Source organism: Callithrix jacchus, chromosome 6, assembly GCF_049354715.1.
Source record: "Callithrix jacchus isolate 240 chromosome 6, calJac240_pri, whole genome shotgun sequence".
In the NCBI taxonomy this organism is placed as follows: Eukaryota; Metazoa; Chordata; class Mammalia; order Primates; family Cebidae; genus Callithrix; species Callithrix jacchus.
In genome coordinates this window covers 120,790,487-120,818,394 of record NC_133507.1, presented here as the reverse complement: position 1 = coordinate 120,818,394, position 27,908 = coordinate 120,790,487, and the positions used below count along the sequence as shown (strand labels likewise).

The 27,908-nt window shown below is 38.9% G+C and overlaps 1 long non-coding RNA gene across 6 annotated transcripts in view; it reads left to right on the top strand.

Moving 5' to 3' along the window:
- LOC118154640 (uncharacterized) overlaps window positions 1-27,908 on the top strand; it is a 57,968-nt gene that overhangs the window by 5,670 nt on the left and 24,390 nt on the right. For 5 of the 6 annotated variants that reach the window (XR_008482218.2, XR_013519374.1, XR_013519373.1 and 2 more), the window contains one exon: window positions 8,351-17,245. This is a non-coding gene — a long non-coding RNA (uncharacterized LOC118154640). The remainder of the gene's footprint in view (window positions 1-8,350; window positions 17,246-27,908) is intronic. The other variant, XR_013519375.1, reaches the window with a different exon arrangement.

Genomic DNA, 27,908 nt, shown 5'->3' with positions numbered 1-27,908 from the left:
AAATGAAGTTGGACTCCTTCCTTGAAGCATTCAAAACACAAAAGGGGGTATAGATCTAAATATATGAGCTGAAACTATAAAATTTTCAGGAGAAAAATATAGAAGCAAATCTTCATAACTTTAGCTTAGCCCGGGTCTTCTCATATATGGTACCAAAAGCACAAGAGTCAAAACAAACAAACAAACAAAAGAAAGACAAATTGGACTTTATCTAATTAGAAAATTTTAGTGCTTCAAAAGACACCAATAGAAAATGAAAAGACAGCCCACAGAATGAGAGAAAATATTTGGAAATAATGTGCTGGTTGTGTTAGTCCGTTTTGTTTTGCTCTAAAGGAATGCCAGAGATTGGGTAATATATAAACAAAGGAGGAGGTTTATTTGGCTCACAGTATGTAGGCGCTACAAGAAGCATGGAACCAGCATCTGCTTCTTGTGAGGCCTCAGGAACATTTTACTCATGGCAGAAGAGAAAGGGCGCTGGCATGTCACATGGCAAGAGAGAAGGAAGGAAGTGCTAGGCTCTAACAACCAAATCTCATGTGAGCCTATAACCATGCCATTGCCTAGAGATTTGCCCCCATTAGCCAAACACCTTCCATTAGGTCTTGCCTCCAGCATTAGGGATCACATTTCAACATGAGATTTGGAGGGGACAGATATCCAAACTATACCATCGGTTAAAGGATTTATATCCAAAATATAAAAACCATTCTTACTACTCAGAAATAAAAAGACAACCCAATTTTTTAAATGAGTAAAGGATCTGGATAGACATTTCACAGAAGATATACAAATAAACCATAAGCACATGAGAAAATGCTCACCCTCATTAGCCACTAGGGAAATGCAAATCAAAACCATAAGAGATACCATGTTATATCCACCAGGATGGTCATAGTAAAAAGATAATAAAAAATGTCAACAAAAAATTGGCCTGTCATGCATTGCTCTTAAGAATGGTGTAGTGGTTTTAGAAAACAGTTTGACAGTTTCTCAAAATGTTAAATGTAGATTTACCCTGTGACCCAGCTATTCTACTCTTTGGTATATATTCAACAGAAATGAAAACGTATAACCACACAGCAACTTGTTCACAAATGTTCATAGCAGTACTATTTATAATAGCCAAAAAGTGAAAACTGATAAATGAATAAAAAATTTAGTATATTCATATAATATATTGATATTATTGAATAATAAAATAATAATAACAAAAAGGAATTAGTCTGGGCATGGTGGCTCATGCCTGTAATAGTAGCACTTTGGGAGGCTGAAACGGGAGGATTGCTTGAGCCAGGAGTTCAAGACCAGCCTAGGCAACATAGGGAGACACTGCTTCTATTTTTTTTTTTAAAGTAATTAAATGCTGATCCAAGCTACAACATGGATGAACTATGGAAACACACTAAGGGAAGGAAGCTAGTCACAAAAGACCACAAATTGTATGAGTCCATTTATATGAGTGCTCTAAATATTGAGTGTCTGTCTGTAGATTCAGAAGTTAGATTAATGATTACGTAGGGCTGGGGAATAAGAGGAACTAATTAAAACCTGGTCACTAAGTCCACTGAAGGGGAGAAGAATTAGCCTCTACCTTTTGAAGACGTTCTACCTCCTGAGGGGAGGAATATCAAAACTCGTGTCAATATATTTTAAAACAACCATATCCAAGCTCACTCTAGACCTATCAGAATTCAGAGAACTTTGAACTTAAGCACAAGGTGAATTAAAAGAAATAAGGTAGACTTAGCTAAGACTAAATTATTGTCAAGTCCAACAGAGCTTAAAGGTTAAAAAAAAATGATGATATGAAACTAAACCTTTGTCTTGAAAAACTTGGGGAGCTACTGAAGAATTTTAAATAGGGAAACATTATCAGATCTGCACTTTAGAAAGATTACTGTTAGAGCAGTATGGAGAAGAAATTAAAGGAGACAGAAATGCAGTCAAGGAAAGCCAGTTGGATAGCTACTTCAGTACTCCATATATGTGTTATATGTTGTCACAATACTGCTGTATATATAACAAGCTAATCTAAAATTCAGTGACATAAAACAATAATATTTATCATTGCTCATGAACGTGTTGGTCAGCTAGGCAGTTTTGCTGATCTGAGCTAGTGTCAACTGATCTTGGCTAATCCCTGTATTCAGATGACAGAATGGCTAGGGGCTGGCTTGTTTATGATAGCTTCACTTGCATATCTGGTGACTAGCTATTATCTAAGGCAACAGAAGTGACTAGGCTATGTATCATTTATCATCCTGAAGAGTAGTCTGGGCTTATTTTCATAATGGTAGTGCCTAGGAGAATAAGCAAAAGCGAAGCCAAGACTGAGAACTTGCATGTTATCCAGCTGCTGCATTCTATTAACAGAGCAAGAAATAAGGCTAGCTCAATTCAGGGAGTGAAGAAATAGATTCCACCTCTTAATGGGAGAAACTGCAAAGTCACATTGCATAGGCCATAGATATAGAAAGGGTTGAAGAATTGTAGCCATATTTGTAATCTACCAGAGTCCATTCTCTGGCCACAATTACTTACATCCCTCCTCATCATCCCTCGTCCTACCTCAAAATATTGTATCTTGGCATTTGAGAAAACAGCAGAAGCGGGAAGTTCACTCTCATCTTCCCCTCACTTTCCTTTCCGGGAGCAGGCCATAAAACATCAATTTCCTGACCTTCCCCCAAAGTAGATCATATTACTCTCATGTCAGAGATTCCTTTCCTATATTCAGAGGAAAGAAACATCCTTACCCTAAAGGCACAGGGTCACAGAGAAGAATCTGAACAAATAAGCCTTGCTAAGTTCCCTCCAGTTTATTACCATGAGATCACACCACTTTTGTCCATATTTCTCAACTTTCCACGTCTTTATCAATCATAGCATATATACAAATTTCCCTATTTGTATTTATATATTTCTGAAAGCTCCTGTGTCATGTTAAACTTATATTAAAGAAATGTTTATGCTTTTCTCCTATTAATCTTTCTTTTGTTGTAGAGGCTTCAGCCATGAATCTGGTGATGAATGAGATAATAATTCTCTTTTCCCATACACTCACATACAAATACATTCACTCCTACTCCAAGATACTCTAATTTTCATCCAGTCATGGTTTCATACTTCAGAATTTCATGTTCTATGTTGGGTACCAATGTGGCAGCACTCCCTGATATGCAAATCTATAAAGTGAAAAAAGTTATTTGTCCCTCACACACCCAATATTTAGTGATGAAATGAGGAGTGGAAAATCACATAAATACTGCCATTCAAAAAGAGAAAAGTTAGCACACTTCAGTCCTTGGTTCTGAGCAATTCTGAAATTCCTCTAGATACATGTTATCAGATCCCTCTATTCCTGGGAAAGCGAATATTCCTTGATTGGAGCCCAGCTTAACTTTCTAGAAGTGGCTTTGTATTCCATTGTGTCCTGTGAATTTTGGCTTTAGATTCTGAGCAATATACTATGAGATATCTTTTATTCTCCATCATCCTTTGAATACATCTTAAGTAGCTCATGTGGCAGCTGACTAACTTTCTTAACCTGCTTTCTGCCAATGGTAAGTTAGGGATCCAAAGGTCTTTTTGCATGTTCGAATACTCTCAGTCCTTTTAAAGACATGCTAATAGCATTTTTATCTATACAATTTACTTAAAAATTATGTTTCCTATGCATTTGATTATAGTCTATGCCATGCTCCAAAACTCACAACCCATAATTATGTTTTTGGTTTTGGGGAGTTTGAGACAGAGCCTCACTTTTTTACCAACGCTGGAGTGCAGTGGCACAATCATGGCTTACTGCAGCTTTGACCTCCGAGGCTCAAGCAGTCTTCCCACCTCAGCCTCCCAGATAGCTGGGACCTCAAGCATGCACCACACTCAGCTAATTTTTTAATTTTTTTTGTAGAGACAGAGTCTCCCTGTATTGCCTGGGCTGGTCTCAAACTCCTGGGCTCAAGCGACCCTTCCACCTTGGCTTCCCAATGTGTTGGAATTACAGGCGCAAGCCACTGTGCCCAGCCTCTATAATTGTTTTTAAAATATGCCTCTCACTAGACATGGTGGTGTGTGCCTATGGTCCTAGCTGCTCTGGATGCTGAGGCAGGAGAATCATTTGAGTATAAGAGTTCTGGGCTGTAATGCACCATGCTATTTTGGGGTCCACACTAACTTCAGCATCAATATGGTAACCTCCCAGGAGCAGAGGACCACCAGGTTGCCTAAGGAGGGGTAAACCAACCTAGGTCAGAAACAGAGCAGGTCACAACTCTAGTGCTGATCAGTAATGGGACTGCACCTGTGAATAGCTACTGCATTCCAGTTTGGGCAACATAGTGAGATTCCATCTCTTAAACAAATAATAATAAAGCATGCCTCTATATACAGAGATTTTTACTTTGGGAAAAGGTTTCTGTAAGACCATGACTGTAAAATTCCAAAACCCTCTGCCCTGCTGATAAGATCTAATAGTTATTACTGTAGTTCTTTCAAAGACCTGTATAAAGGATCTTATATTTATACCCTTAATCCTATCTTTGGCTACCAGGCTTTATTTTAGTTGGAGAGACTGGAGATAGAAAGTTTTATTTTCCGACATAACAAGCCCTGGACCCTCTATATATCCTTTAAATTTTGTTTGGCAACTGGCCATTTTTAACTCTTGTCTCTTTCTTTCTGTATATCTTTTCATACACAATTAGGAGCTGATACCATCAACATTCTTACTGAAGAACTCCTTAGTGAAATAGAGAAGTTCATAAAATGCTTTTGAGAAGATGGAATAAACAGGCATTTCTGTATTACTGCAGAGAAGTACAAGTAAAAAACCTGGACATTATTTATAAAACAGAAAAAGTCTCTGAAAGGTAGAAAGGAGAAAGCAGACCACCTAGGGACTTCAGGACTCAAGGATCAAAATGGTGGTGATACCTAGGATATTCTTTTTGCTTCACATATTGCAGAATTGGAGCTGAAAAAGCCAGCAACTCAGAAATGCCACTAGGTATAGACCAAAAAAAGAAAGAGAAAGAAAATCCTCAAAAAGAGCTTGTAAGCTGGGCACGGTGGCCAATTTCTGTAATTCTAGCACTTTGGGAGGCCAAGGCAGGCAGATTGCTTGAGCTCAGGAGTTCAAGACCAGCCTGGGCAACATTGTGAAACCTCATCTCTACCAAAAAAATTTAAAAATTAGTTGAGCATGTTGGCACACATCTGTGGGCCCAGCTACTAGGGAAGCTGAGGTGGGCCTGGGGGACAGAGGTTGCAGTGAGCTGAGATCATGCCACTGCACTCCAGCCTTGGTGACAGAGTGAGACTCCATCTAAAAAAGGGACCAGGAAAGCCAGAAGCAGTGGCTCATGCCTGTAATCCCAGCACTTTGGGAGGTTGAGGTAGGTGGATTTACATTAGGGCTCAATGTTTATGTTAGGTTGGTGCCATTAAAATGGCAAAGACCACAATTACTTTTGCACCACCCTAATCTTTATATTCTATGGATTTTCACAAATGTGTATGCCATGGATTCACCACTACAGTATCATACTAAATAGTTCCACTACCCTAAATTTTCCGTGCTCCACCTAGTTGTTGTTCCCTTGGAGACCTCTCATCTTTTCACTGTCTCCATAGTTTTACTTTCTCTGGGATGTCATGCAGATAGAATTATATAGTAGCCAGCCCTTTCCGACTGGCTTCTTTCACTTAGCAATATGCATTTAAGTTTCCTTCATACCTTTTTGGCATGATAGCTAATTTTTTTTCTTGCTGACTAATATTCCATTGAATTTGTGAATCAGTGTATTCATTCACTTATTGGAGGTTATCTTGGTTGCTTCCAAGGTTTCAGCAATTATGAATAAAGCTGTCATAAACATTTGTGTGCAGGCTTTTGTTTTGAAATATGTTTTTAGGTTATTTGGGTAAATACCAAAAAGTGCATCTGCTGGATTGAATGGTAAAAGTATGTTTAGTTCTCTAAAAAACTGTCAAACTATCTTCCAAAATGGCTAGACCATTTTGCATTCTCGCCATCATTAAATGAAAGTTTCTGTTGTTCTACGTCCTCATCAATATTTGGTGTTGTGAATGTTTTGAATTTGGGCCATTCTAATAGGTGCGTGATAACTCATTGTTCTATTTTGTAAATCCCTGATGTATAAAGTTGAGTGCCCATTCATAAGCTTATTTCCATGTGAATATTTTCTTTGGTGAGGTGTCTTCTTGGATCTTTTGCCTATTTGTTAATTGGGCTGTTTTCTCATGCTTAGCTTTTAACAGCTCTTTAATAATTTCGGATATCAGGCCTTTATCAAATATATTTTTTTCTAATCTATAGCTTGTCGTCTCTGCATGTGTGTGTGTCTCTCTCTCTGTCTCTCTACCTCTCTCTCTCTCTCTCCCTCTCTCTCTCTCCATGACTAGGTTTCACTGTGTTGCGCAGGCTGGTCTGCAACTGGGACCAAGCAATCCTCCCACCTCAGCCTCCCAAAGTGCTGGGATTACAGGTGTGAGCCACTATGCTCAGCCTTTTTTATTCTCTTAACAGTGAATTTCACAAAGCAGAAGTTTTAATTTTAAGGAAGTCCTACTATCAGTGTTTTCTTTTATAGATTGTGCTTTAAGTATTGTACCCAAAAAGACATCACCAAACCCACAGTCACTTAGATTTTTCCCTGTTGTCTTCTGGAACTTTTATACTTTTTCACTTTACATTTAGATCTGTGATACATTTTGAGTTAGTTTTTATGAAAGATGTAAAATTTGTGTCTATATTTCTTTCTTATTTTGCATGTGGATGGACAGTTGTTTCAGCACCATTTATTGATTTTTTTTTTTTTTTTTTGAGACAGTGTCTCTCTCTGTCACCCAGGCTGGAGTGCAGTGGTGCAGTCTCAGCTCACTGCAACCTCTGCTTCTAGGGTTCAAGCTCACTTCAACCTCTGCCTCTCGGGTTCCTGAGTAGCTGGGATTACAGGAATACATCACCATGCCCAGCTAATTTTTATATTTTTAGTAGAGATGGAGTTTCACCATGTAGGCCAGGCTGGTCTTGAATTCCTGGCTTCAAGTGATCTGCCTGCCTCAGCCTCCCAAAGTGCTGGGATGAGCCACTGTGGAACTGGGCCAATATTGATTCTTTATAGCAGTCCCAAATGACTTTATCAAGTCAAAGCCAGAATAAAAATGAATCAGGCATTATATGGTATATTAAATTTCTAGAGCTCAACTCAGCTCTCCTAATCTCTTAGCAGAAGCAACAGAGTGGCAGCTCTTTCTCATTGCAGTGGGGAAATAATAAAGCAAGAGTAAAACTGCTGTTGCAAAATGAAGCACATCACCACATTTCCATCTAATGCATTATACTTCATGAGTCTCCCAGGAGCAGAGAAACACAACAAAGTCTTTAAAAGTGAATCCAGATGTCGGCTATCACCATAACAGTGCTTTAATTATCAAAAAACAAAGAAATAACTCCTTAGGTACATTCTAAGCAGGTGTTTATTCACAGAAAACAGAATAGCTGAAGAAACAGCTGTGGCATTATATCTGCTTCAAGACTAGGGAAGAAAATTACAACTTTAATGACAGAGAGACTATCCAGGGAGAGCATAGAAAGATCACAATTATTAGAATTTTGCAAACATTAACCTATATGACATAATGACTGATTAACATTAATTATTCCATTTTACAGATGGGAAACCTAAGTACCTTGTATTACAGTCATGCCCAATTCAAAATCTGTCAGTCTTTGACAAGTTCACTACATGATGAATTTATTTTACAAGATCCTTTATGCATATCATATTGCATGGGTTTGTTTTTAAAATATATATATATGTTTTAACACAAATTTTTATTTTAGGAAAATTAGAAAATAAAAATTAGCAAACCATCTCTAATAACTGCTAACGTTTTAGATGAAGGGATTTTTACAACTGGATCTATGGTTAGGCTTCACAAGATCTGTGGACCTCTGAACTAAGTAAAAAATGGCAGTATGTTTTGTCCTGGGGTGAGAGTCTATATACTTTCATCAGGTTCTTAAGGGTCTTTCATTAAAAATTAATAACTCTATTCTCTACACTTTATATATGTGACTATAAGGCCAAAGATTCATTACAGCTTATTAGTCACAGCTTGAGAAGGAAGGCGGCCTTTGTCTAAATGTTAAATGGGCCCAAATAAATAGTAATCTCTAAAATTTGGCTTAACTTTTGTACAGCAATGTTGCAAAATTACCAAATATTAGGAAAAGATTTCCTTTCTTCTTTAAGATGTGTACTTTTTGTTTTTGTTTCTGTGCATGTGTTTGTATGTGCAATCTGACAATTACCAGATGGACAAGAAGAATAAACAGATGCTTTTGCAGCTCACATTGGTTGGGAAGATCTGGCACAAGTGAAGTACCTATAAGGAGCAGCAGAGTCAATGTGGTGATCCCGTGGATGAACAACTGAAACCTGATATACTTGACAGCAGAAAATAAAAAGCAAATTGAAAAGGAGAGAGTGTGGAGATAAACAGGGAAATGAAAGAACTGATGAAGTCATTGGGATGGACTTAAAAAGCTGGGAGTAAGATCTTTGTTTATGATTGAACTTAAGAGAGAATTCAGGGACCATCTACCTTTGATGTCAATGAGAAAGTAAAGAGGAAACACATTAAGAGATACCCTTTGGTGAAAAACACATAGACAGAAGTATCCGTTGATACATCACATTATTTATTCAACAGACTCTTAGTGAGAACTTACTGTGTATGAAGGACTATGGACTGAAAGATATATATGAAAGAACTTTTGGTCCAAGGAATTTACAGGATAATTGAAGAAATACAAATACAAGTCACTTCTGTGAAGCAGCAGAGACACAGATGAGGAATTGTAATATTTGTGAAATCAAAGTGGTAAAAGTAGTCAAAAAAGTCCTTACAGAATGGTATTCAAAATGGGCCTTAAGATAGAAATCAGACTGATTGTTAGCCGGACAACAAAGATAGAAAGGACAAGACAGGAGAAGAGACCAAATACAAAGGCATGTGGGGGTAGGAAAGCATGGCATGGGTAGAAAATGCCAGGTAAATAATGAGTTTAGTATGTGGGGGCATGGCAAATAATGACTCTGGTTTCTGCAAAACTCCAGGGAAAAGAAAATGAGATCCTGAAATATGGCAGTAACAGAGTAGGAGGGAAAATAGGATTAACTAGAGAAATATTTAGAAACTAAGAATCTCAGGATTTAGTACTTCTTGGGGAAGCCATCATGAATGCTGACTCCAAAGCTCATTATCAACAAACTAAAATATTGATACCTTAAAGTTAGAATCAAGTCCTACCCTCCTTTTAGAAACTATAAGAAATAGTTCTGTCTTGTCTCACATCTCTACCTCTGTTAATCTCCATTTGGGCCAAGCTTCCTCAACATGTCTGTTCTCATATTACTCCAATTACAATGTCCAGGGCCTTCAAGTTGCAGAAGTCATGGAGTTGCATTCTATATGAATTGTGAATTAGGTACAAAGTGAATAATGCCCTACAGCTTCTGAAATCTTTCATCGTGACCTCCAAAATGGCCCCCAGCATGTCTAACTCTGCGATGAACAAAATACCTTATGACATCAACCTGTTTCCTGAGGTTCCTTGCATTAATGGAAATTGGCCTGAGCTCTGATGTCTTTGCTTCTCTTGCAGCCCTCCCATGTCAAAGCTGTTTTTCATTTCACCTGTTTTTTTTTTTTTAGGTATTTTTACATTTATTTTCATGCCTTTAACACCTTATGAATTTATGTGACTCATTCAAGATTATATCTGCCTTCCTTTCAAACTAGCTATGAGATATTTGATTCTCCCTGGACAAACTGTTCATTCTACACAACTGGCAATCTCCACAGTTGATTCTTTAAAGTGGGCTGATTCCAACCTCAGAAAAGGGTATCAATGGAATAAGCTTTTTTATTTGTATTATACCTTACTTTCTGGGATATATGTGCAGAACATGCAGGTTTGTTAAGTAGATATACATGTGCCATGGTGTTTTGCTGCACCCATCAACCCATCATCTACATTAGGTATTTCTCCTGATGCTATCCCTCCCCTAGTCACCCACCCCCCGACAGGCCTTGGTGTGTGATATTCCCCTCCCTGTGTCCATGTGTTCTCATTGTTCAACTCCCACTTATGAGTGAGAACATGTGGTGTTTGGTGTTCTGTTCCTGTGTTGGCTTGCTGAGAATAATGGTTTCCAGCTTTATCCATGTCCCAGTAAAGGACATGAACTCATCCTTGTTTATGGCTGCATAGTATTCCATGGTGTATATGTGCCACATTTTCTATATCTGGTCTATCATTGTCGGGCATTTGGGTTGGTTCCATGTCTCAACTATTGTGAATAGTGCTGCAATAAACATGTCTGCATGTGTCTTTATAGTAGAATGACTTATAATCCTTTGAGTATATACCCAGTAATGGGATTGCTGGGTCAAATGATATTTCTCGTTCTAGATCCTTGAGGAATCACCACACTGTCTTCCATAATGGTTGAACTAATTTACACTCCCACCAACAATGTAAAAGTGTTCCTATTTCTCCACATCCTCTCCAGCATCTGTCTCCTGATTTTTTAATGATTGCCATTCTAACTGGCATGAGATGGTATCTCAATATGGTTTTGATTTGTATTTCTCTAATGACCAGTGATGATGATCTTTACAATTTGGTATGTTTTTGCAGTGGCTAGTACTTGTTTTTCTTTTCCAGGTTTAGTACTTTTTTCAGGAGCACTGAATCCCTCAGCATTTGCTTGTCAGTAAAGGATTTTATTTCTCCTTTGATTATGAAGGAGAGTTTGACAGGATATGAAATTCTGGGTTGAAAATTCTTTTCTTTAAGAATGTTGAATATTGGCCCCAATTATTTTGTGGCTTTTAGGGTTTCTGCAGAGATCCTCTGTTAGTCTGTTGGGCTTCCCTTTGTGGGTAACCTGACCTTTCTCCCTAGCTGCCCTTAACATTTTTTCCATATTTTCAACCTTGGTGAATCTGATGATTATGTGTCTTGGGGCTGCTTTTCTTGAGAAGTATCTTTGTAATGTTCTCTGTATATCCTGAATTTCAGTGTTGGCCTGTCTTGCCGACTTGAGGAAGTTCTTCTGGTTAATATCTTTTAGAATGTTTTTCACCTTGGTTCCATTCGCCCTGTCACTTTCAGGTACACCAATCAAACATAGGTTTGTTCTTTTCACATAGTCCCATATTTCTTGGAGGCTTTGTTTGTTCCTTTCCTTTCTTTTTTCTCTAATCTTGTTTTCATGCTTTATTTCATTAAGTTGATCTTCAATCTCATATCTTTTCTTCTGCTTGATCAATTTGCCTGTTGATACTTGTGTATGTTTCATAAAGTTCTCATGCTGTGTTTTTCAGCTCCGTCAGGTCATTTATGTTCTTCTCTAAACTGGTTATTCTAGTTAGCAATTCCTCTAACCTTTTTTCAAGGTTTTCTTAGCTTCCTTGCGTTGGGCTAGAACATGCTTCTTTAGCTCGAAGGAGTTTGTTTCATGTTTTTTCTCTCCCCCTGAGTATCTCAGGGCTAAGAGTTGGAATAGATATTTTTGTGTCCCATTGTTGCTTTCAAACCTTTTTACGCTCATCTTTCTATAGATGATCTCTTTCCTCAAAATTCATTCCCCCTTCTTCCCACCTTATTGCTAATATTTAATGTCTTCTCTCCCCTTTCATCCACTGGAAACTTTAGCTTTTGGTTCATATTTCACATTTCACCTCCTTCTGCTTTTTTTTTTTTTTTTTTTTTTTTTTGAGACAAGATTCTTGCTCTGTTGCCCAGGTTGGAGTGCATTGGTGTGATCTTGGCTCATTGCAACTTCCACTTCCCAGGTTCAAGAGATTCTCCTGCCTCAGCCTCCCATGCAGCTGAGACTACAGATGTGTGCCATCATGCCTGGCTAATTTTTTGTATTTTTTGTAAAGACGAGGTTTCACCATGTTAGCCAGGATGTTCTCAATCTCCTGACCTTGTGATCTGCCTGCCTCAGCCTCCCAAAGTGCTGGGATTATAGGCGTGAATCATGCACCCGGCCTCCTTCTGCTTTTTCTGATTAAAATTTTATTCATGCAGATAACCCATTCTACACTTGCTTTCTCAGTTCCTTGATCTTACCTCTAACGCCTTGTCTTGCATTTCACTCTGGGCACTCTCCTATATCCATTTCCCAAATTTATGAGAACCAAAGTTTTACACTATCTCTGAAATCTTGGCTGAAATATTTGACTTTTTCACCAATATCTTTTTATCCTTTGTGCTTTTTTTTTCTGTAGAACTCCTACAGCCACAATTTGTTGATTTAATCCAGACTCTCAATACCTTGACCCACTGATGTTCATGATTAATCAATCCCTTCTTTCTTCTACCTTCCTCTTTGATTAGCTTACATTCTATAGGTGATTGTTATGATGATTCTTTTGATAATACCTAGCTTTACTTCTTTATTCATTCTGCTTGGAGAGGTGGAGAAACTTGTCTGATTGGAAAATTTGGGAAGAATATACTTGTATACTCAGCCCAATTCCTTTTTTTTAGCCTACTCTCTGCAGGTGGGTAATAAACCCATACATTTCTCTGTAAACCTCTGACCTTGTGCCAAGATGGAAAGAGACCTGCCCTGTTGCAGTGCTGCACTGTGGGTGGGTGAATACGCTCATTCTGGGGTTTGGTATTAGGAAACTCATTTGCCCGCACATATAAAGTATAGTCATTAATATATCAGGTTAATAAATGTGATAATTTGGCTTCTTCTATCTTATTTGTCTCCCTTCTCAATTGTTCAGAATTTTAGCAGGGAAGATTTTGGTTTATTTGGTTTCCTCAAAGACCTCAAATTTATATCTCCCTTCTCTCTCTTCTGTATTGTTAAATATAAGCATGAGCAGTATGGTATGCATTATTCTGCACTTTGTTCTTTTCACTCAATTATATATCATAGAATTATTTTCCTATTGTCACATACAAATTTAGTTATTTCTTTTAATAAGATACATAGTATTTCAGTATGTAGTAGTACCCCGAAAATGTAACACTTTTTGAGACAGTGTTGCTGTTGATGAACATTTTGGTTTTCTGTCATTTGATAATACAAATAGTACTACAACTGAAATTACTTGTATATGCATTTTCTATGTGTATGAGAGGAGAGGTTTTTCTTTGTGCACTGTAGGAGAGTTTTCACATTAAATTCATAATTTTAAACTTCAACTGAGACACTCAACATGACCTGGCAGTATTATTTTATTTACCAAGTAAGTGCAGTTTCCCACTTTGAGTCAGTTATTGTATACCTTCCTTCACACTCGCCTGAGGACCCTAATGACAATATTTTATATTTAATTTTAGGGAATTCATCAGACAGGAGTACTCTCATCTTCCCACTATCAAAATTTGTAAACCTAACTATGTATGCCATCTTTTCTTTCCTTCTGTAACAATGAAGGATATGTTTCTACTTCCACCGTTTGTCTTCTGGATCCTACTTCTCCTCTCCTCAAGGCCTTCATCTTTTTCAGTTCTACCTTCCCTGCCTGTATCACCACTCTTTCCTATCCACATTTTAAGAGAATATTTTGTAAAGCCTTCCACTATCTGTTATCCTCTAGCCACCACCATTTCTCTGAATCCTTTCACAGTTAAACTTGTGGAAAATTAGCTTTATTTCTCACTTCTTATCGATTCTTCAACTCAGACCTGACTGGTTACTATACTCATCACTCCACTGGCACTATTCTTATTAGAGTCACCAGTGATGTGCATGCTGTCAGATGTAAAAGGTATGTCTCTGTCTTCATTTAGCCCAGCTTCTTAGCATCTTATAAAGTACTTAAAGACCTTTTCCTTGAACACTCTTCTTGGTTGTCTTTAGAGAAATCATGAAAACTGTTGTCTCTTCATTTCTCAACTACTTCACTAGCTGTTCCTTCTCAGTCTGTTTTCTTTGTTTATCTTTTCTCTAAATATTCAAGTTAATTACAGTTCAGTTCTAGGGTCATTCATATATTTTTAAAATACATTTTCTTTCTGAGTAATATCATTAATTACCATTAATTGCTAGTGCATTTTTTTTTTTTTTTTGAGACAGGATCTATGTTGCCCAGGCTGGAGTGCAGTGGCACAACCACAGTTCACTGCAGCCTCTACTTCCCGGGTCTCAGGTAATTATCCTGCCTTAGCCTCCCAAGTAGCTGGGACCACAAGCATGCACTACCACACCCTGCTACTTTTTGTAGAGATGGGGTTTTCTCATGTTGCCCAGGCTAGTCTCAAACTCCTAGATACAAGCCATCTGCCCACCTCAGCTGCCCAAAGTGCTGAGGTTATAGGTGTAAGCCACTGTGCCTAGCTTTATTAACAGTGCTTTTAGTCCCTGTCTATAGACTGATGAATCCAAAATTTACATCTCCAGCTCAGAATATTTTTTGAGAGAGAGAGTCTCACCCTGTTTTCCAAGCTGGAATGCAGTGGCATGATCATAGCTAACTGCAGTGTGAAACACCTGGGCTTAAGCAATCCTCCCATCTTAGCCTCCTCAGTAGCAAGGACTACAGGTACATGCCCAACTAATTTTTGTATTTTATTTTTTAATAAAGACAAGGTGTTGCTATGTATGTTGCCCAGGCTGGTCTTGAACTCCTGGCCTCAAGCAATACTCCTATCTCAGCCCAAAGCACTGGGATTACAGGTGTGAGTCACCATGCCCAGCCCAGAACTTTTATTTTCACATATTCTATTAGGTAGAGTTGTATCATACAAGCATTTAATTTAAATGCCGATGTGGAACGTTCTTCCTAATGTAAGATTTAAATTTTAACTGATATATCTACTTGGGTGTCTCACAGACACTCAGTATGTCCAAAATAGATACCTTTGTTTTCGCTTAAACCTGTCCCTCCTGCCTTCAGACTTCCTTGTCTCAGTCAACCAATCCAGCATCCTCCCAAATTCTGATTACTTAACCCATAAATCTTAGTGTGATATGTACTTAAAATAAAATCCACACTTCTTACCATGACCTAAACATTATATGACCTATGTGTTATCCATATTACTATGACCTAAACATTATATGACCTATGTATTATCCATATTTCCAATGATAACTCTTTCCATTTTCCCTTTTGCCCATGGCGTTTCATCCATACTGGTTGTTGATTGCCTAGAACCCACCTCTGCAGCTTTAGGGCTTTTGTCTTTCTCTGCCTGATTCATTCTTCTGCTGTTTTCTTGGCTAGGTCCTTATTTTTTCAGGTATCAATTTGCACCTGTCTAAAGAAGTCTTTTCTAACTTTTCTATTTAAGGTAGGTTATCCTCTTCCCACACTATATTCTTATCTCAGCCTTCTGTGGATTTAACTTGAATCTTTCTATCTAAAACTCAAAGAAGGCATGTATTAATTAGGGAAGAATGCACATGGGCATAGGTAAATTTAGGGAACAGATGGTATTCGTCTGTTCTCACACTGCTAATAAAGACATACACAAGACTGGGTAATTTATAAAGGAAAGAAGTTTAATTGGCTCACCATTCCACATGGCTGGGGAGGACTCATAATCATGGCTGAAGGTGAATGAAGAGCAAAGTCACATCTTACATGGCAGCAAGAGAGCCTGTGTAGGGGAACTCCCCTTTATAAAACCATCATATCTCATGCAAACTACCACAAGAATTATCACAAGAAAAACACAGGAAAGACCCACTTCTGTGATTCAGCTACCTCCCACGGGATCTCTCCCACAGCATGTGGGAATTATGGGCGCCACAATTCAAGATGAGATTTGGGAAGGGATACAGCCAAACCATATTAGATAGACAAGATACTAAGTTTCCTGTGAAGAAGGAAATGGCTATCAGTTGAGAGTAGGGGCCTTGAGAATGGTAGAAGTTTGTATTAGCTACTTGGGGTGAGAGAGAGGATTTTCACCAAATAATTGGCAGAGTATTAAGAAAACTGGCAGATTATTAAGGCTCCAGCTAAGACTAGTGTGAATCTTTTCCACAAGCTCAGGTGTGCAAAAAATATCATGTTATTTTTTAAAGGCAATTTAAAATCAATTCTAAACCTCAAATTAATGAGGGTGGATGGTAATTCATTCTGTCATTACTGGGACTCTCAGAGTCGTCCAAAATCCACAGGTATTCTGGAGCCCTGTTTTGAAATCCAGATACAAAGTATCAGCTCATACTGCTTGCTACTGAAATAACCATTGCTACCAATCCTTGACCAGGTTTACATCCAATAACTCTGCTGCCTGCTTAGAGAATAGAAATATGTTACCAGTTAGTAGTTCCTGTGCCTCTAGTCCAGCTTCCCTACTTATCCTCTGATGTCTTACCACATATCTGGTGCTAACATTCTGGGATCTGACAACTACTGACCTTTCCCAATAAAAGATGTAGTGTAATGGTTATAATTGTGCCTGAAAAAGTAGATAAAAATAAAAATTTAAATAGCGTTCTAAGTCAGATTGGAGATAGTGGTGAAGCATAAAATTAAATTAACTCTAATAAGTCACTAAAAGATGAGCTGCAATCTGGTGGGAAGTGCACAATCCTATTTGCCAAATCAGGTAATTAAGTTTTGAAAACATTTACTGTAAAACTTTAGAAAATGTGAAATTTGAAATAATGTTAGCAACACATTTCCTGGGAAATTAAATTCTAGAGGATCAGCTTGAGTATACTCTCAGCAGTTGACATAGCAAGCAGAGCTCAGCTGCGGTGGATTAAGGATGGCTGCAAATTCTTTGACATTCCTCCTATGGAGAAATGAGCTCTAATTCCTTAATCCTTTAATCTAGACTTGTTTAGTGACATGCTTCATCAATGGAATACACTGAAATAACATTCTGGAATTTCTAAGACTGTCGTAAAAAGCTGAGGGGTTTCTTTTGGGCTTCCTGAAATTCTCCCTTTTGGATCTCTGATCAGCTATGTGAGGAGTTTAACTACTCTGCAGGAGAGTGGATGTGAAGAGGATCCTACCAAAGCCCAGCCTCCTTGTCATCCACATGAAGACACCGGACAAATGAGTTTACGCTGTTTTGGACCCTCCCCACCAAGCACAACCCAGTCACCAGCTGAATACCACCAAATTACCTTCTAGTTAAAGCCTTATGGAGCAGAAGAATCACCTATTCAATTTCTGCTTGAATTACTGACTCAAAATACATCAGGTATAAAATGATAGTTTATTGTTTGTTTGTTTGGACAGGGTTTCACCATGTTGGCCAGGATGGTCTCAATCTCCTGACCTCGTCAACTGCCTGCCTCAGCCTCCCAAAGTGCTGGGATTACAGGTGTGAGCCACCACACCTGGCAAAATGATGGGTTTTTTTTAAAGCCACTAAGTCTTGGGGGAGTTTATTATGAAGCAATAATTTACAAAATACACAGAACAAGCAGAAGTCCCAATAAGAACTCAATAGTTTAGGTTATTTCTTTGATAAAATGGTCTTGGAAGTAACATCTAATTTTGACTGAGGTATCATCTCTAACCAGTGGTTGATAAAGCAGTTTGAGATCTCTAGCCTGCCCATGATCATATATATATATATATGTGTGTGTGTGTGTATATGTGTGTGTGTTTATTTATATACACACAAACATGTATGTAAACATATACATATATGTATGTGTATGCCTCATAGATAAGTCAATTTACAATGATGAAGTAAATCAATTCTTAATGATTAGGTTTAGTGATACATTTTGTAATTACTGCTACTATTTTTGTCGGTTCTTTTTCTTTGTTGCTGCAGGTTCTTGCTTTGTCACCCAGGCTGGAGTGCAGTGGTGCAATCATGGCTCCTTGCAGCCTTGACCTCTCAGGGTCAAAAGATCCTCCTGCCTCAGCCTCCCAAGAAGCTGGGGTTATAGATGTTATAAGTAGAATTCTGATGCTGCAAAAGAAATAGCACTAGAAGATAAGTCCTCTCAGCAAGACCGTTTACTTCTATAGAAGGGTCCGGCATATGGGTGGAGCAATGGCAGCCACACACTTGGACAAGGGGGGATGGGATACTTATGCCTGATGGGTGTCATCCCTACTGCTGTGTTGCCCCTATTGGCTAGGGTTAAGCTGCACAAGCTAGATTAATCCCGATTGGCTATTTTAAAAAGAGCAGGGGTTTGAGCTAGAGTGTCAGGGTGGGTGTTTTGGGGAGAAGGACAGTTATAGGCATGTCAGAGCCGGTAGCCAGGGGTGAACAGGTGATCAGATGAGTCAGGATCGGGGGTATGGGGAGAGGGAACAGATGTGAACTATGTTTAGAACTGGTGGAGAAGGTCGTTTACTGGAATTACAAGGAAGTTAAACTTTAAAATAGAGAAAGAATAAGAGAGCTGAACATACTGACATACTGATTCTTTGAAGAGAAACTTGGGATTCACTATAACATAAGCATGTACCATTACACTCAATTTTTTGTAGAAACAGAGTCTCACTATGTTGCCCAGGCCAGTCTCAAACTTCTAACCTCGAGTGATCTTCCCACCTTGGCCTCCCAAACTGCTGATAGTACAGGCTTGAGCAAACACCCATGGCCTGTTATTTTAAGTATTTAAAAAGTTAAAGATTTGATTTATTAACTTGTGGTTTAAATTAAGGAACTTCAAGACAATTTGATGTTATACTTAAGATTTTAATTTGAACTATGTAAGATAATTAAATGTTTAAATAGTGCTTGAATGTTTAAGATAGCCCTGATTTAACACATGAATGAATGGCATTCATTAGACTAATCATAGTTATAAATATTAGATTTTACTCATTGAATTATAAGTGTGCCTTGTTAGTTGTTTGAAGTGGCTCAGATAAACATATATCTTAAATTTCTCAATATAGTTTAAAATAGTTAAGATAATTTTTTTGTAAGTGGGGGCTTAACTAAGGAATTTTAATATTGAACTTACGAATTAATTGAACATTAATCAAGAATAAATGAAAGGATTTTTATCCTCCAGCGGGTTGGTAATGATGAAAAAGTTGGGGAAGATGAAAACCATGTTACTTGAGGGAATGTAAAGCAGTAGAATTGTTTGGAACACTATTTGGCATTCCTTACAACCCAGTGATTCTACTCCTAGATATTTACCCTAAAAAGATTCTTACATGTAGGTGTATTCAAGATGGTGCTGTAGGAGCAGCTCAGGATTGCAACTCCCAGTGAAAGCACAGAGGACGAGTGGACTCCGCATTTCCAGATGGATCTTTATTGCCCACAAACCAGGAGATTTCCAGGTGGAGGAGCCCCATGGGTCACCAGCATGACTGTTTTGGCTGGCATGGCTGTTTCTGCCAGCGTGGCTGTTTTGGCCAGCACCGAAGCGCAGTGGCTCTCCGTACAAAATACACTGGTCTCATTGCCTTGTTAAACTGGCAATTGGAGATCCAGGAAGGCAGATTAGCCCATTCATCTGATTAAATGGGACTGAAACATAAAGCCAGGCCAGGAGATTCCTGGGCAGCAACATTGTTTCAGCCAGCACAGTGGGTCACTGCACGGGAAATCACACAGATCCCAGCGCCCTTTTAGCAGGCGACTGGAACACCTAGGAGAGAGTCAACCTTTCAACTTAAAAAAAAAAGGGCTCTGAGGCAGGGAGCCAGGTGATCAGGCTCGGCGGGTCCCACACCCACGAAAACAAACAAACAAACAAAAACAGCAATTGGAAATGCTCAGGGTTGAGCTAAATCTGGGATGGTCCAGCTCTGTGGGGAAGGGTCATCCGCCATTACAAGGTACTCCACCCCTACGGAGGTAGTCTGCCATTGCTGACGCAGCCTGCCATTGCCAAGGCAACCCGCCATAACAGAGAGAGTCCACCATTACAGAGGTGGGCCAACATTGCCGAGGCAGTTCTAACCACACCCATATAAACAGGACTTCAGGGAAATACACATGGTAGCAGGGCAGAGCCAGCAGCAGGGCGGACCCCACAGCAGCTTAGCAAAGCCTTTGCAGGCAGTAACCAGGCTGCCTCCTTGCTGGGCAGGACAGCCCTGAAAAAAAAAAAAAGGCAGCAATGCAACGGATACTCATAAATAAAGCCCTAACTCCCTGGGACAGAGCACCTGGGAAAAGAGGCGGTCTATGAGTTCTGCTGCAGCAGACTTAAACGTACATGCCTAGCAGCTCTGAATGAACAACGAAGCTCACAGCTCAGCACTTGAGCTCCTATAAAGAACAGACTGTCTCCTCAAGCAGCTCCCTGACCCCCATATATCCAAAGAGTCACCTCACAAAGGACTGATCAGATTGACATTTGGCGGGCATGATTCTGGGACAAAGATAGCAGAAGAAGAAACTGGTAGCAACCCTTACTGTTCTGCAGCTGCTGCAGGTGACCCCCAGGCAAGCAGGGCCTGGAGTGGACCTCAGCAGTCCTAAAGCAGAGGGGCCAGACTGTTAGAAGGAAAACTATGAGACAGAAATAACTTCATCATCAACAATCTGGATGTTCACTCAGTGACCCAATCTGAAAATCAGCAACTACACAGACGACAGGTGGATAAATCCACAAAGATGGGAAGAAACCAGCGCAAAAAGGAGGAAAACACCCGAAACCAGAACACCTCACCTCCTACAAGGGATCACAACTCCTCACCAGCAAGGGAACAAAGCTGGACGGAGAATGAGTGTGATGAAATGACAGAATCAGACTTCAGAAGGTGGGTAATGAGAAACTTCCATGAGCTTAAGGAATATGTTCTAACTAAATGCAAAGAAACTAAGAACCTTGAAAAAAGATTTGATGAAATGATAACAAGAATGAACAACTTAGTGAGGAATATCAGTGAATTGATGGAGCTGAAAAACGCAACATGAGAACTTCACGAAGCATGCACAAGTTTCAACAGCCGAATTGACCAAGCAGAAGAAAGGATATCAGAGGTCGAAAATCAACTCAATGAAATAAAACGAGAAGGCAAGATTAGAGAAAAAAGCACAAAAAGGAATGAACAAATTCTCCAAGAAATGTGGGACTATGTGAAGAGACCTAATCTACGTTTGATAGGTGTACCTGAATGTGATGAAGAAAATGAATCCAAGCTGAAAAATACTCTTCAGGATATTATCCAGGAAAACTTCTCCAACCTAGCAAGGCAGGCCAATATTCAAGTTCAGGAAATACAGAGAACACCACAAAGATATTCCTCAAGAAGAGCAACCCTAAGGCACATAATCGTTGGATTCACCAGGGTTGAAATGAAGGAGAAAATGCTAAGGGCAGCCAGAGAGAAAGGTCGGGTCCCACAAAGGGAAGCACATTAGACTCACAGCAGATCTCTCAGCAGAAACCCTACAAGCCAGAAGAGAGTGGGGGCCAATATTCAACATCCTTAAAGAGAAGAACTTTTAACCTAGGATCTCATATCCAGCCAAACTAAGTTTCATAAGCGAAGGAGAAATAAAATCTTTTGCGAACAAGCAAGAACTCAGAGATTTCATCACCATCAGACCTGCCTTACAAGAGCTCCTGAAAGAAGCACTAAACATAGAAAGGAACAACCAGTACCAGCCACTCCAAAAAGGTAACAATTGGTAAAGAGCATTGAGACAATGAAGAAACTGCATCAACTGACAGGCAAATAACTAGCTAGTGTCAAAATGGCACAATCAAATTCACACATAACAATATTAACCCTAAATATAAATGGGCTAAATGCCCCAATCAAAAGACACAGACTGGCAAATTGGATAAAAAGCCAAAACTCATCAATGTGCTGTATCCAGGAAACCCATCTCACATACAAGGATACACATAGGCTCGAAATAAAGGGATGGAGGAAGATTTACCAAGCAAATGGAGAGCAAAAAAAAAAAGGAGGAGTTGCAATTCTAGTCTCTGATAAAATAGACTTTAAACCAACAAAGATCAAAAGAGACAAAGAGGAACATTACATAATGGTAAAAGGCTCAATGCAACAAGAAGAGCGAATGATCCTAAATATATATGCACCCAATACAGGAGCACCCAGATACTTAAAGCAAGTTCTTAATGACTTATGAAGAGACTTAGACTCCCACACAATAATAGTGGGAGATGTTAGCACTCCACTGTCAATATTAGACAGATCGAAGAGACAGAAAATTAACACGGATATCAAGGACTTGAACTCAGACCTGGTCCAAGCAAACCTAGTAGACATTTACAGAACTCTACACCCCAAATCCACAGAATATACATTCTTCTCAGCACCACATCAAACCTACTCTAAAATTGACCACATAATTGGAAGTATATCACTCCTCAGCAAATGCAAAAGAACAGAATTAATAACAAGCAGTCTCTCAGACCACAGTGCAATCAAGTTAGAACTCAGAATTCAGAAACTAACTCAGAATCGCACAGCTTCACGGAAACTGAACAACTGGCTCTTGACTGTTGACTGGATAAACAATGTAATGAAGCCAGAAATAAAGAAGTTCTTTGAAACCAGTGAGAATGAAGACACAACATACCAGAATCTCTGGTACACATTTAAAGCAGTCTCTAGAGGAAAATATATAGCAATAAGTGCCCACATGAGAAGAGTGGAGAGATCCATAATTGACACCCTATCATCAAAATTGAAAGAGCTAGAGGAGCAAGATCAAAAAAACTCAAGACCTAGCAGAAGACAAGAAATAACTAAAATCAGAGCAGAACTGAAGGAGATAGAGACACAAAAAACCCTTCTAAAAATCAGTAAATCCAAGAGGTTGTTTTTTGAAAGAATCAACAAAATAGACCACTAGCCAGATTAATAAAAAAGAAAAGAGAGAATAACCAAATAGATGCAATAAAAAACAATAAAGGGGAAATCACCACAGATTCCACAGAAATTTAAACCATCATCAGAGAATATTACAAACAACTCTATGCACATAAACTAGTAAACCTGGAAGAAATGGATAAATTCCTGGACACTTGTGTCCTCCCAAGCCTAAACCAGGAAGAAGTCAAAACTATGAATAGACCAATAACAAGATCAGAAGTTGAGGCAGCAATTAAGAGCTTACCACACAAAAAAAGCCCAGGTCCAGATGGGTTCACAGCTGAATTCTACCAGACACACAAAGAGGAACTGTTACCATTCTTTCTGAAACTATTCCAAATAATCCAAAAAGAGGAAATCCTTCCCAAATCATTTTATGAGACCATCATCCTGATACCAAAACCCAGCAGAGACTCAACAAGAAAAGAAAACTTCAGGCCAATATCCATGATGAACATAGACAAAAATCTTCAATAAAATACTGGCAAGCCGATTGCAACAGCACGTCAAAAAGCTTATCCACCACGAACAAGTAGGATTCATCCTGGGGATGCAAGGCTGGTTCAACATACACAAGTCTATAAATGTAATTCACCACATATGCAGAACCAAAAACAAAAACCACATGATTATCTCAATTGATGCAGAGAAGGCCTTTGACAAAATTCAACAGCCCTTTATGCTAAAAACCCCCAATAAACTCGGTATTGATGGAACGTATCTCAAAATAATAAAAGCTATTTATGACAAACCAACAGCCAATATCATACTGAATGGGCAAAAACTGGAAACATTCCCTTTGAAATCTGGCACTAAACAAGGATGCCCTCTCTCACCACTCCTATTCAATATAGTACTGGAAGTTCTAGCCAGAGCAATCAGGCAAGAAAAAGAAATAAAGGGTATTCAAATAGGAAAGGAGGAAGTCAAATTGTCTCTATTTGCAGACAACATGATAGTATATCTAGAAGACCCCATCGTTGCAGCCCCAAAACTCCTGAAACTGGTAAGCAAATTCAGCAAAGTCTCAGGATACAAAATCAATGTGCAGAAATCACAAGCATTCCTATTCACCAATAACAGACTTAAAGAGAGCCAAATCAAGAACGAACTGCCATTCACAATTGCTAAAAAGAGAATAAAATACCTAGGAATACAACTAACAAGGAACACAAAGGACCTCTTCAAAGAGAACTACAAACCACTGCTCAACGAAATAAGAGAGGACACAAACAGATGGAGATACATTCCATGTTCATGTTTAGGAAGAATCAATATCATGAAAATGGTTATACTGCCCAAAGTAATCTACAGATTCAATGCTATTCCCATCAAGCTACCAATGAGCTTCTTCACAGAATTGGAAAAAACCAGCTTAAATTTCATATGGAACCAATAGAGAGCCCGCATAGCTAAGTCAGTTCTAAGCAAAAAGAACACAGTGGGAGGCATCACATTACCGGACTTCAAACTATACTACAAGGCTACAGTAATCAAAACAGCATAGTACTGGTACCAAAACAGAGATATAGACCAATGGAACAGAACAGAGGCATCGGAGGCAACACAACCTATCTATGACCATAGAATCTTGGATAAACCTGACAAAAACAAGCAATGGGGAAAGGATTCCCTGTTTAATAAACGGTGCTGGGAAAACTGGCTAGCCATGTGCAGAAAGCAGAAACTGGACACCTTCCTGACACCTTACACTAAAATTAACTCCAGATGGATTAAAGACTTAAACATAAGACCCAACACTATAAAAACCCTAGAAGAAAATTTAGGCAAAACCAATCAGGACATAGGAGTAGGCAAGGACTTCATGACCAAAACACCAAAAGCATTGGCAACAAAAGCCAAAATAGACAAATGGGACCTAATCAAACTCCACAGCTTCTGCATGGCAAAAGAAACAGTCACTAGAGTGAATCGGCAACCAACAGAATGGGAAAAAATTTTTACAGTTTACCCAACTGACAAAGGACTGATATTTAGAGTTTACAAAGAACTAAAACAGATATACAAGAAAAGAAACAAACAAGCCCATTAAAAAATGGGCAAAGGATATGAACAGACACTTTACAAAAGAAGACATACATGAGGCCAACAAACATATGAAAAATGCTCATCATCACTGGTCATTAGAGAAATGCAAATCAAAACTACATTGAGATACCATCTTATGCCAGTTAGAATGGCGATCATTAAAAAATCTGGAGACAGCAGATGCTGGAGAGGATGTGGAGAAATAGGAACACTTTTACACTGCTGGTGGGAGTGTAAATTAGTTCAACCATTGTGGAAGACAGTGTGGCGATTCCTCAAGGACCTAGAAATAGAAATTCCATTTGACCCAGCAATCCCATTACTGGGTGTATATCCAAAGGACTATAAATCGTTCTACTGTAAGGACACATGCACATGAATGTTCATTGCAGCACTGTTTACAATAGCAAAGACCTGGAACCAAGCCAAATGCCTATTGATGATAGACTGGACTGGGAAAATGTGGCACATATACACCATGGAATATTATGCAGCAATCAAAAACAATGAGCTCATGTTCTTTGCAGGGACATGGATGAACCTGGAGACCATCATTCTCAGCAAACTGACACAAGAACAGAAAATGAAATACCACATGTTCTCACTCATAGGCACGTGATGAACAATGAGAACACATGGACACAGGGAGGGGAGCACTACACACTGGGATCTCTTTTGGGGAATAGGGGAGGGACAGCATGGGGGGGAGTTGGGGAGAGATAGCATGGGGAGAAATGCCAGATATGGGTGAGGGGGAGGAAGGCAGCAAATCACACTGCCACGTGTGTACCTATGCAACTATCTTGAATGTTCTGCACATGTACCCCAAAACCTAAAATGCAATTTAAAAAAAAAGATTCTTACATGTATACACTAAGAGATATGCCCAAGAATGTTCTCAGTAGCCTTATTTGTAATAGCAAGACAAAACAAAACAAGAACTGAAAATAACCCAAATGTCTATTTACACGAGCATGGTTATATAAATTGTTGTTTATTCAAATTATGGCATATTATAAAGCAGTGAAAAATGAGTTAACTATACCGAGATAGAATAACTTTGGTGAATCTTGGAAAATATAATGTTGAGTAAAAAAAGCAAATAACAGACAAATGTAAAACATGACACCATGTAAGTTTGAAAGCAGACAACTGAACAATATGGATTAGGATATACACATATATTTGTGGACAAAGCTATTATAGAGAGATCTAAGCACATGCTACCAAGAAAAAGAAACCTATTATGGAAAGCAAGGGAACTGTAAATATGAAAATAAAATAGATAGTTATTTTTGGAAGGAGTGGCAAAGGAAGAGAACGTGATCAGGAAGGGGCTCAGAGAAACTGAAAGGCAATGTTCCTTTTCTTAGGCTGGATTGTGGCTAGGTGGATGTTTATTATTTGCTTTTTTTGTTTTTCTTGAGACAAGATCTCACTCATTGCCCAGGCTATAGTGCAATGGTGTGATCACAGCTCACTGCAGCCTTGACTTCCCAGGCTCAAGTGATGTTCTCACCTCCACTCACAGGTAGCTGGGACTACAAGCACTTGCCACCACACCCAGCTCATTTTTTGTTTTTTTTGTAAGGACAGGCTCTATGTTCTCAAGTTGGTGTTAAACTTCTGGACACAAGCAATCTTCCTGCCTCGGGCTGTCAAGGTGTTGGAATTATAGGCATGAGCCACCATACCTGGCAAGTGTATTATTCTTTAAATCCTATATGTGTATAATTTTATAGGGCCTGGCACGATGGCTCACGCCTGTAATCCCAGCTACTCAGCAGGCTGGGCTGGGAGGATCACCTGAGGTCAGGAGTTTGAGACCAGCCTGGCCAACATGGTGACACCCCATCTCTACTAAAAATAAAAAACAGCCAGGCATGGTGGCATGCACCTGTAATCTCAGCTACTCAGGAGGCGGAGACAGCAGAATCGCTTGAACCCGGGAGAGGGAGGTTGCAGTGAGCTGAGATCCTGCCACTGCACTCCAACCAGGGAAACATCAATGAAACTCTGTCTCAGAAAAAAAAATCATACATGTATATACTTTTATATGTATCAATGTATATACGTGTGTATTTACACACATACATACATAAATATTTTTCTGTAGTATTGTAAACAAGTGGCTTGCTTCAAACCATGTTTTAAAACTTTTTTCTTTTTTTCTTGCTCCTCAGTCTTATGATGTAGCTTTGAGACAAACTATAGTTATTTCTTCCTCTTGAAATATAGCCTCAGAATGTGCTGTGAACCTCCACTGCCTTCCTTTTCCCACTTTATGCTTTCATGTTTTATGCATATTTATTTATCCAGATGCTTGTTAAGCTCACACCATGCTCACTTATCTAGTCATATCTTTCTTTGGAAGCTTCAGGGGCCAGATCCTGACATGAACCAAACACCTCCAGAATTCTCTTCCAAGCTTAAGATTACTTCAAGGCCAGAACTCACTCCCTACTAGAGACTGACTACAAGATTAACTGAGATTGATTTATAATCTGGTTGCGCACACCATGATGCCAGCCCCTTCACTAGATGGAACAAGAATTCCAGACAAGCCATTGGAGCAAGTCACCCCACTTGACACTCCTAGCCAGTTGCCTCTCCTGCATTCCAAACCTCTCTCTTTAAAATCCCTGTGTTCCCTTCATAAACTGGAGAGTGCCAATTGTTGGAAAGAATTCTGGCACTCTTTTCCTTGTTAGCAGGTATAATAAAATTCACCCTCTTTTTATCGCACCTCACTCTTGTTATTTTGGCTTCTTTCTACAAGTGGTGAGAAATTGGACCCCCTTTGCCAGTTACAGTATGAACTGTTTTATTATTTTTTTTAATCCACAATAAAACAAATTCATTAGATTTCAAAGTGGTGTTTAATGGCTTAGGAAAAGCTAGTTTTACATTTGCAACTTAAATATATTGGATATTATTAAAAGGGCCACAATTGTTAAGCACTACTATACCTTTTCGTCTTTGAAAGCTCTTTAGAACATTTAAAAACTCCGCTGGCATAGTTGATA